This window comes from Octopus bimaculoides, chromosome 4, assembly GCF_046866305.1.
Source record: "Octopus bimaculoides isolate indiv1 chromosome 4, ASM4686630v1, whole genome shotgun sequence".
NCBI classification, from domain to species: Eukaryota; Metazoa; Mollusca; class Cephalopoda; order Octopoda; family Octopodidae; genus Octopus; species Octopus bimaculoides.
Window position 1 is genome coordinate 75,332,553 of NC_142931.1, and position 12,500 is coordinate 75,345,052.

The following is a 12,500-nucleotide window of genomic DNA, read 5'->3' on the forward strand; positions in this document are numbered from 1 at the left end:
CCGTTAATCACTTTGGCATGGAGCGGGAACTATAAAATGGCAAAAGAGAGAAATGAAGAAAATAGATACCAAGACCAGAAAATATTGATGGTACACGGATCCTGCAAGAAATGAAAACAAAATTGGAAGTAGAAAAACTAATAATAATAATAATAATAATAATAATAATAATAATAATAATAATAATAATAATAACAATAATGATAATAATAATGATAATTGGTACGACCAGAAACCCAAAGGTCGCCAGTTTGATAACTCATTTGTTCAAGCAGCAATGTTTACAGAGACCTGAAGATTAGCTACTCTGGTTTTATGTTTGTTATAACTTATGTAACAGGTTTTACCTTTACTACGAAACCATTGTAGTCAGTACGTTACCTGTTCCTCCGCTTAACTTTTGGATTTTTATTACCTTTCGCATTTCTAACAGCTTTAGTTGCTAGACTATGCGTTGAATGGTAATTCCTTTTAATTGCGAAATGGGGAAAAGGGTGTAACGCGAGATTTTAATAAACAAGTTTTATCGTATATTGTTCACTTTTTGTCTGCTGTACTTGCCGCATAACTGCTTGAAGCTTACTAACTTCCTATACTTGGATCCCTGAAGGGTACTTATTGTTGTGTGTGTGTGTGTGTGTGTGTGTGTGTGTGTGTGTGTGTGTGTGTGTGAGTGTGTGCGTGCGTGTATGTGTGTGTGTGTGTATGTGAGTGTGTGTGTGTGTGTGTGAGTGTGTGTGTGTGTGTGTGTGTGTGTGTGTGTGCGTGTGCGTGCGTGTGTGTACATGCATTTTATATATACTTATAATGATTTTCCTTCTTTCTTCTACAGTAACATTCTTGCTAATCGCAACAAAATGTATTTACTGATACTTTACCAAATTCTCCTGATTACTGGACTCACACAATCCCTTTACGGTACGTTTATTATAATTTTCATATTTCCTTACCTCTCACCTATATTTTTATCTAAACCACCGGTGTCAATCGATTCGAGAGCGTGTCGTGCTGTCGATTGAATATTCGACAGATCTTATGCTCAACAACATGCTATGTAACGCCATAGTTTCGTAGGTTAGAGTACTTTATTCTCAACTGTTCTGCTTCACTTAGCAATAACCAGGTGTCACATTAGAGCTTAAAGCTAACAGTTGTAAAGAGTAATAGCTCTTTAAGAAAAAGTGTCCTGTTAGTTCCTTGTGGTCAGTGTAAGTGCTTAAATCATGGCATGAGCGTTGCTTCTTGAGTTAAATAGTTCTCTATCTCTAGTTTGTCTTAGATTCACAGACCGTGGACTATATTTTCAAATGGTGCCTCTACAGTCTAAGCATTGTTATATCTGATGTGATGACACAAGAGTAGTAGGTACGGTTAAGTTTCTTAATGCCATGTCATCTGCTATATTGTTATCTGTTTTGTGTTACTATTTGGTCTGAAAAGAGGAGGCAAAGTTAATAGTCTTACCATGGATTCCCACAGTTCTGACGTCAGTATAATTGGAATTCTGTTTGATCCACTGCAAACCGATGCTATGCTCTGCATGGAAAATGTACACGAAGAAGTATTTTCAGAGTTTCTTAGTTCACGGTACCATGGATTGGTTTAATATTTATCAATTGCAGTGTTTTCCAAGGAGAAAATAGTAAAATTGATGAGCGGCAGAGATGTAGATAAATCAGAGTTGAGCAGAAATTAGAAAATTATTACTTGCTAGTTCAGACGAACAAGGTCATTGTAGTAATTTATCAGATTGAATCGGAAAGAAATGGCAGTGTATGGGTACAGTGATCGGTTGTAGTAGAAATGCTAGAAATATTTCACTCATATATTTGAAGATAATTTTATTGATGCAGTAAAACTACATTTATCTTCTTGGCCACTATGTGTTATCTGCTGATCGAAAATGAGATTGTGGTACTTGTATAATATACTTCTCACTTCAGCACCTGCTGTTTACGCGCGATCAATTGTTCTATTGAATATATTCATACATAAATTTTTGTTTAGTCATAAACTGGATGTCTATGCATTAAGAACACCTACTTACAAGACAGCTTCAAGATAAAAATTAAAAGAATTACAATATAATTAATTGCTTTATTATCTAGAACATCTCAGTTACGCTGAGTACGTACTGTTATATATTAGTTACGAATAGAGTGACTTTATCGACAATACATTATTCTTTCAGAGGCTATGTAGATCCTTTGTACCTTGGTTAGCAGGAAAACAGTTGCAGAACTGTAAAATATTTTCCATGGCCCTTTACCTGACGCAAAAATTTAGAAAGTTTTCCGCAAGTTGTCACGTCTAATATAGAGGCTCGATACATTACTGCCTTAATAACTCATATTTGATAAGAGAATTTTGATAGGTGATTTGGCTTTTGAAATGAGAATGCGTAGGCATGAGATCAGAGAACTGATATTAAGTTAGGAATAACTGATATTAACTTTATGAGAGTTGAAAAGCCAATATTTGTGCTTTGGTTGGAAGTGTTTTTCCACAAGAGTTAAGAAATTTGTGGGTATTCCCGAAGAAACACCCAAGTTATGGGGTGAATAGCACCAGACTAACTTTTCCGCATTCTTCTCTCGCATTCACACTAATCTTCACACTTAAGTTCGCACTAATCTTCACACTAACTTCGCACTTAAGTTTTCTCTGGGTAACGCTGTAAAACATTTCCAGTTCAAAGATATAGTCTCCATATATAATCCGACTGCAAAATTTCTATAAGGACAGGAATGTGCCGGGATTTTTTGTGGATAAACAATGTGTTTCACTGTATGTAGGAGTAGTGTTTGCTTGTATTTAAATCTAGTATCATATGTAAGAAGCTGACAATTGTTAGTTTAGCGCTAATACCTGTTTAAATCATACGCCTTCAATACTGATATTAGTTCCCTTTAAAATATATTATGCATCAGTTTACATTGTAAGAAGCAAAACTATTCTCTGCAATCTCTTCAGATCCCTCAGGAAATCCTTTCGATAAAGACTATGATGGTAATGACGATAAGGTGTATTTTAACGTGTTAGAAGGTAATTATAGTTAATCTCAGCGATTTGTCATCTGCTATACTGTTATCTTTTTATTATTTATCACGAAAGGAAAAAGCGCAGTCCATAATTCTAAGCGATTTTTCATAATATTTAGGTCAATATAGTTAACCTTGTGTTTGATATTTTGCAATTTAATTTGTGTACAGAGGGGAGGTGAATAAGGATGAAGTTTCGGAGTGTTTTTGCTCTGAGGGAGGCTTTGGATTATATGTTTAAGGCAATCTTTTGTAAGGTATCAATCAGTGTCTATGTACATATATATGTATAAATGTATGACTACGTATATGTATATGTATGTATGTGTGTATTTTTCTATCTATATATGTATACATAGGGAGGGTGAGAGTCAGAGAGCGAATACATAGACGTTCGTATTTGATACAGCAATGGGCGTTATGCTAACAGCAGAGGTGGACGTGAGACTTATAAAGATCATCCACTATCCTTTAACTTAATATGTGTGTGTGTAGGGGAGAGAGTGAGTGTGTGCGTGTATGGACAGTGTATGCGTGTGCGTGTGTATTCTTGTGTGTGTGTATTTGTGTGTGTGTGTGTGTGTTTTAGCAATTTCCAGATAACTGCAGTGAGGATATCAGGGTCTCATCTTCATATTTTTAGATAATTCAAAGGTTTTAAAATTGAGAGCTAGGAACGTCCATAAATTGCTCTCAGCAAGAATGGTTGCTTGTATAAATTTGTGACACTACTCCTTTAATTCTATGCAATGATGATGGCATAAGGTTTTATGGCCTTTTTGTCTTAAGGAAGGATTCGGGTAAGACCGTGTGTAGGCTCTTATACTATTTAATATCTTCCGAAATTGCATGATCATGCTCTCACACAGAAGGATGGAAAAGAGAAACAGGAGTCACAACTTATGATTGGACGATAACATATATATGTGTGTGTATATGTATATATATATATATATATATATATATATATATATATATATATATATATATGTAAGTATGTATGCATATATCTTTGTGTGTGTGTTTTTCCCACCCCGTAATGGTTGACAACTGGTGCTGGTGTGTTTACTTCCCCGTAACTTGGCCGTCCGGCAAAAGGGACGGATAGAACAAGTACTAGGCTGAAGAAATAAGTCGATTTGTTCGACTAAAGCCCTTCAAGGCAGTGTTCCAGTATAGCGTTAGTTAACTGACTGAAACAAGTAAGAGTTATATATATATATATATATATATATATATATATATATATATATATATATATATATATATATATATATATATATATATATATATATATATATATATATATATACATATATATATATATATATATATATATATATATATATATATATATATATATATATATATATATATATATATATATATACATATATATATATATATATATATATATATATATATATATATATATATATATATATATATATATATATATATATACATATATATACATATATATATATATATATATATATATATATATATATATATATATATATATATATAAATATATATATATATATATATATATACATATATATATATATATATATATATATATATATATATATATATATATATATATATATATATATATATATATATATATACATATATATATATAACTTTGATAACCTTGATAGGTTTCGGCCAGTGCAGGCCCAGGCCATGTCTAACTTAATAGCACCACCTGGTGAAGCCTTTTCGTCATATATGGGACACCATGGCCCACTCTAGCAAAGAGTTATTATTGTTGGGTGTAGGAGATTGGTCCGGGATTTTTTTATGAAATCTGTTCAATGAACTTTGGAATTTTATGGGATCCGTTTCCGTTTTGATGTATTTTGGTATGGTATAGTTGAAAAAAGATTAGAGAGCTATACAAATGAAATGTTTACATACAAAAGGTGGAGGTGGTTTATACTTGTTGATAAATTGTCTTTATTCAGTCTTTATTCAGTCTTTGAATATATTTTCAAATGGAAAATTTGAAAATCAGTTTGGAAATTTCATCAAATAAACTGACAAAGATAATTAAGCAAAGGCTTCGAAGTGTCTGTGAACCTTTTCTTTGTAAAAATATTATGCATATGATATTCTCGTGAAAACTATTTAGCATTCCTCTAATTTATGTTGCCTATTTTTACACATAATTATCCACGAAAACAAATATATATATATATATGGCTGTGTGGTAAGAAGCTTGCTTCCCAATCGCATGGTTCCGGGTTCAGTTTCATTGCGTGGCACCTTAGTCAAGTGTCTTCTACTATAGCCTCGGGTCGACCAAAGCCTTGTGAGAGGATTTCGTAGATGAAAACTGAAAAAAGGCCGTCTTGCATATACGTGTGTGTGTGTGTGTGTGTGTGTGTGTGTGTGTGTGTGTGTGTGTGTGTGTGTGTGTGTGTGTGTGTGTGTGTGTGTGTGTGTGTGTGTGTGTTTATTTTCGCCACCATCTCTGGACAACTGATGTTGGTGTGTTTACGTCTCGGTAACTTAGCGGTTCGGCAAAAGATACTGATAGAATAAGTACTAGGCTTACAAAGGATAAGTCCTGGGGGCGATTTGTTCGACTAAAGGCGATGCTCCAGCACGGCCGCTTTCAAATAACTGAAACAAGCAAAAGAATAAAGGAATATATATATATACATACATACATATATAAATATATATATATATATATATATATATATATATATATATATGAACATAAATATAACGAAATATTCTTTTACATTTATTTTTCAGAACCCATCGAGCGAAATCATTATGAAGGATACCGTAACTTAAAAGATCATGGCAGAACGGAGGGTAATTTTTGTTAAATTTAGCCATATTTTATTTCCTGTTATACTTCCATCTTATTTTATTCTTTTATATCTGTATTCGGGGTATTTCATCCAGCTGTATGTTCTGATTTCAAATATCAATGAGGTCTGTGCATTTCATTCTTTAGGTGTGGAAATATTGAAGTGCACGTCACGTATTTGATTCGATGTAACTGACTTTTCCCTCCCCTCAAAATTGCTGGCCTTGTACCAAAATCCAAACTGATTCTTTAGCCAGAAAGGTCTCGCGAAGTGGTACATTGTTGGTGAATCAAGAAAAATGATTTTCAGTATTTCCTCCGGACCTTTACCTCCTGAGTTCAAATTTTGTCGAGCTCAACTTTGCCTTTTATTCTTTCGGGGTCGCCAGAATAACAGGTGCAGTTAAGTCCTGTGGTCCATAAGTTGACTATTTACGCACCTAAAATGTGTATATCATGTCTGGAAATCAGAAACTACCATTTAGTTAGAACGATAGCAATAGTTCGCTCCAGCTCGCAATATAGAGAAAAAATGAGTGACGATCAGTCACTGATTTTGCAACAAGCAAATTAGGTAGTTAGAAAATCTCTGTAAGAGACGAAAGCTGTAACTATACTGCAACAAGGCTGTTCCGTAGGGACCGACTGCAATATATATAGCATGTAGATTGCATCGACAAACCAGCTAGAGGAGGCGTCCTCCTGTGGTTAAAATGGTATTAGCGTTGGTTCCTACGCATAAATGGGTTCTAGGGTATTACAAATGTTTCGTTAAAGGATTCTATTGTGACGTAACAGCTAAATGCAGACATATATAGATGTGCTATATCAGTAAGATTATGCAATACGTTTCATTAACCCTATCAAATCTTCATGTATCATAGTTTAAACAGGTAAATAATGATATGCAACTATGTTGAGGTATATAGTGGTGTATTCGAAGAACCTCTTTTACCATCTTGTTTGACATAGCCCTGTACGCATATGCGGCGTCCATCCACAGAACTGCCAGATGTTTTGGCCTTTCTTCGTTTCTGTCAAGAGCTGTCATCTCTGTGTGCTATGGGCAGCCAAAATGCGAGGTATTCTTCGGTATTTTCCCCTCCTAGATAACAAATATATTCGCATATCTGTTCAGAAACTTGCATTTGCGTTCAGTGGTGAGTTGCGTGATAAATCCAAAACTTATCGATCATCTTCAAATTCTCTTGACTAGGGATCCAAACACCTTCAGCATACCTTCACTGTTTGGCAACTTCTCTCATCCGCCAAATTACTTCAGTATCAAACACGGCTGTTGGAGAAGTCTTGGAAAACATTTAGAAAGAAACACTGTATGGTGCTCCACTGGGCTCTGCTTTAACAACTTTCTGAGTTTCTCCAAGTTTGGCTTGCTCTTGTCAAACTCGTTTGTTCGTGGTGCTGGGCTTAAAAAGTTTTTGTTTAGGCAGAGTTCATGCTCTCTAGCATGATCACCTAGGATGTTACAGAGAATGATACTTATTTCTTCAACTGAGCACTCGAATTTACAGCTTCGTTCGTCCCCAATCAGATTCTTAGTTAAGCCAAAGGGTTTGGAAATGCAAAATGTGTCCTACTCTACGAAAGATTTTCAGCTTCAACAGGATGTTTCGTAGCTCTTCTAGTGTTCCACTTCACTGACTTCCTTGTACTGCATCTTGGGAGTCATAAATTCCTACAAATGTTGTTTGTTATATTTAAGTGGCCCAGCAGTTTTTGTTGTATAACTTGGTTCTTATATTACTTTATCTATAATTGAAAGGTAAAAAGCAAAGTTGACCCTAGAGAGATATGAACTTAAAAATGACGAAGCTTGCTGTCGTTGCTTTCAGTAGATTGTGAGTATGACCCTTAGGTTTAGTCTGTAGGACCCTGCATATGTTTTCTTTAGCCTGTTGTCACACACTCTAGTTCAGCAGAAGGGGTTTTATCTGCTGAATTAGTCTGCATCGTTTCGAGGCTATAGGCTCATAAAGGAACATGGCACTGTTGGTCGAGTCCTGATCAGGTTTGTCCTACGCTTCATCGGGCCGAGATCCTGTGTGTTGCCTCCGATTCTTGTTTCCCAGGCATTTCATTTTGGCCGAATGGATTTTTAGGTGTAGCAGCTTCTTGCAATCTTTGCTGCAGACGAGACATAAATGAGCCAACAGATTAACATACAGCTAAATATAACTTTACATTTTTTTCAGCTTCCTTAGACGGTTACCATGGTAAAAGTATATATAGTGATTCATCCAAAGGTAATTATAGTAAAATTTCAACATTTTATTTTCTGCTATATTGCCATCTAATATATTGTATTATTTAGCCAGAAGAAGGTCGTGAAAAAAGTTATTTGAAATAGAAAAAATTATTTGCGCTGTTTATTCCTGATATTTACGTTACATATTCATCATCCTTTTCCTGTTTGCTCGGAATAAAATCCATAAAATACGAAATGTTGAGGATCGCTTTCAGGTGCTTTGACAACAAGCGTTTATAAAATAATTTTGTAAACAAGTATGGTGTCGATCGCCCAGCTAAAAGACATGGAAAAGGAAATAAGAGGTAGCTTTGATAGTGAGTTGCAAGTCACGTTAGAATCCTCTGCTTTCTACCTACAAACGGGATGCGAGCACTCACTAAGTCCAAAGTACAGTGTACTACACTACTACCACGACAGCGCGCATAGGTACACCATGGTCTATACACACTCAGACGAGAGTCGATTCATATGAAAAAGAAAGTGAACAAAATGAAATACTTATAGAAAATATTGCATAGGATTTGAAAAGTGTTTCACCATTATAGGTATTTATACTCCGGTGAAATTAAGAAATCAACTCATAAATAAACGAAACCCTCGAATCCATCACTATACACACACAGACGCACGCACACACGCACGCACGCACACACACACACACACACACACACACACACACACACACACACACACACACACACACACACACAGTCGCATATCTATATATTTATGTATGTTTAAAGATAATCAAACCAAATTTTCATCATTTCGAGACTCAGCCAACGAGTATTTCCGCTAAATTTGATGAAAATCCGTTCAGTTGTTTTCCAGTCATTTTGCAAACACGCAGACAAACAAACCAAGACGAGTGATTACAATACCCCGCTTTCGCTTACGCGCGCAGGATAATAATAGCCTCGTCAACTATATTTCCAATCTGAATAACGAAACTATCAGCAACTAAAAACAACACATTCACAGCAACGATTGCGAAAGGCACAAAGTTATACAGGATAGATATCATACAGAAAGATAAATGTGTGGTCTAAGCGGCCAAACCGATGAGGCTAAAAAAGACGTAGGCGAACATTATCATCCTTCGAGAAGAGTGGGTAGTACCACAGAAAACGCTATAATTTATAAATGTGCTTCCATTAATACAAATCGGCCGGAGACGGCTAGTAATACAGATGTGGAAAGTGCACTTAAAGAGACAATGCCCGTCATACAGCATATATCGAGGGCAAAACAGGTTTCAGATGCTTCAGTACTGTTCAAGACTGAAGCTCTGACCACCAAACCCTGCATGGTTCCGTCAGAGCGAAAAATATGTACTCCAGTGATTGTAACTAAGGAGGACGGTGTGGATAAAGACCCTAGAATTCCATCGGAGATATATTTATGGGGAATTTTAGCTGATATATATATATATATATATATATATATATATATATATATATATATATATATATATATATATATATATATATACATTCCTTTGGAATAGGGTGCATATAATTTTCGAAACATGTGTCAGAATTAAAGGAACTTATTTATTATATGCGTTTTGCTCCATTTATTCTTTATTATATCAACTCAAAATACATCACTTTAACTTGGAATTTTTACCCCTTAACCAGGTATAATATCCCAGTTTCTTTGGGAATTTTGCTACCAATATTAACATATTTACCTTATCGAAGTTTTTCAGCTAAGATAATATAGATACATATACAAATATATATATATATTTCTGAACTTCGGTATGTGGTGAAGCAACTGTTGCTGATCCCTTAATTATGTTTATTTATGTATATATATATATATATATATATATATATATATATATATACCTCTGATATAAAAATAAAGTTTTTCGAAAAAGTTTATCAGTGGCCAAATATATCTAAACAGAAATTCTGTAGCAAGCCTCAGCATACGTGTAGACAGTCAAGAAATTCACTTAAAGTGGTTAGCAGTCCCGAAGTGAATGGTATTAAATTTACTTTTGTCAACTTCCTTTCCTCGTTTATTGCGAAAAATACTGTATGTGGTTAGACAATCTAAAATCTATTTTTCAGCATATTGGCATAGAAAGTTTTTTTCTTTTGATCTTATTTATAACTAGCTGACGTACTCGGTAATTCCCGGGAAAGCGGAGCTTATTCCTTGGTTCGGTTTTCATAATTGTTTCGCTAATCCATAACAACAATACAAAGTATGTAGCCCTCAAAACGGTTTTTCAGCATTTACGGAGAATACCGAACAATCTTACACAGGATCTTGTTTTTAGGAATACTCAATAAATTATGAATACCCAAATTGTGAAGTCAGTTATGTAATAACATGAAATTAGTTACACGATAGTAAGAATTCAAATAAAGTAGCCCCGAAAAGGGCTTTAATGCGTTCCCAGAGTATATAGAACATAGGAGGAAATACTAATAAGATATGTATACTAAAAGCGTGAAGCATGTTACGTAATAACAGGCTAATCAGATATGAGATCATATCAATTCAAAGTAAATAACTCTGAAAAAGACTTTTGTGCGTTCCCAGAGAATATTACACTCCGGGGCGCTAGTGTTGGTATATTCGTGAATAAGTCACTAACCGAAATAAGTGGATCTATTGTCTAGGAAAATACTATTTACTTATAGCTCAAATACTAAGAAATAAGCATACTCAATTTGATTTATACCAAATAATTTAGGAAAAGAAATGGGTTATTCCCTTTGGCTATATATAAGGATGCTTTCCAGAGGCGAGTGGGTTATTTCCTTTGGCTTTTAAGATAAAATATATTAGATATATATAAGGATCCCTTCCAGGGGCATCTATTATCGATTTTTTTCAACAATCTGAGTATGCCATGATGTTTCCAGACATGGGTTCTACTCACGTGTCAAGTTTCATTAACATCGATAAAACGACTTAGAAGGAGTTAGCTAACAACTCCACTAACACACCCACAGACAGAATTTCCCACATATGTAGAAGATTGTTTATAATTTTCACCTTAAAAGGTATTTTAATATGCTGGCCACTGATTTTGAACAATTTTATCTTTATATTAGAAATAAATTTATGACCATTCACTTTGGGACTGGTAACCACTTTACGTGAGTTTCCTGACCGTCTACACATACGCTGAGGCTTGCTTCAGAATTTCTGTTTAGATATATTTGAGATACTTAAATGTACTCAGGACTTTGCATCTACATTTTCCGTGGGTACATGCAAGTATTCCATTTATTCTAATCGTGTTTCTCACTGACGAAGGAAGAATACTTTTGGATTAATCCAGAAATCGGTCCGATTCGGAGTTCGCTTGCTTTCCTCGTTTCAACACGCTATGAATTTATAGTGAAAAAATATTGTATTTGGTAAGACGATCTAAAGTCTATTTTTCCGCATATTGGCATAGAAATTTTTTTTCTTTGCCCTTATTTATAAGTCAATGTATATATATATATATATATATATATATATATATATATATATATATATATATATATATATATATTTATATTTATATAAAGGGCATTATTACAGAAAATAATAACGCCACACAGTGGACTTCTCAAAATAACCACATTTAGTACCTAATGTTTTTCCTCGCATTAGGTACTAAATGTGATTATTTTGAGAAGTCCACTGTGTGGCGTTATTATTTTTCTGTAATAATGCCATTTATATAAATATAAACGAATAATTATATTCTTGGGAATAGAAATTTCCCTTATGAATTTTTTTACACACTGGCTTCTTGATAAAATTCTTGTAAAAGAGTTTTATCCCTTTTTGAATTTATATATATATATATATATATATATATATATATATATATATATATATATATATATATATATATATATATATATATATATATATATTTATATATATATATATATATATATATATATATATATATATATATATATATATATATATATATATATATGTATGTATGTATACTCTATTTATTAAAGCAGCACAAACATCATAAAACCGTATGGTTTGCCTTCAGGGTTTCACGTTTCCGTTCGTCGGAAGTTTTGGTCAAGACTGGAATAAAATTGAGATGTTACATGTATGGTTTGACTAAATCCAATTTCACGAATAAGCTTTTGAATTTGTCTGAGTAACTTATTTTCAAAATATAAAAGTATAGCATCATACACTAGTTATTGAATCTATAAACTTAAGAAGTACTTCAAACCATGGTTTTTAAATTAATAAAAACAACCTTATGCCTCTATTACTATTTAATTATTAATTAATCCTTTCTAGACATACATCTCTCCCTTTTTCACGCAATGTTTTTTTCGATATAATATGATATATGTATATTTTA

General features: G+C 33.6%; 1 long non-coding RNA gene across 1 annotated transcript in view; it reads left to right on the plus strand.

The window, feature by feature from the left end:
- The window catches only part of LOC128251508 (uncharacterized), a 22,176-nt gene that overhangs the window by 2,820 nt on the left and 6,856 nt on the right, over nt 1–12,500 (plus strand). The window contains exons 2-4 of the long non-coding RNA XR_016241330.1: nt 833–918; nt 5,814–5,876; nt 8,088–8,138. This is a non-coding gene — a long non-coding RNA (uncharacterized LOC128251508). The remainder of the gene's footprint in view (nt 1–832; nt 919–5,813; nt 5,877–8,087; nt 8,139–12,500) is intronic.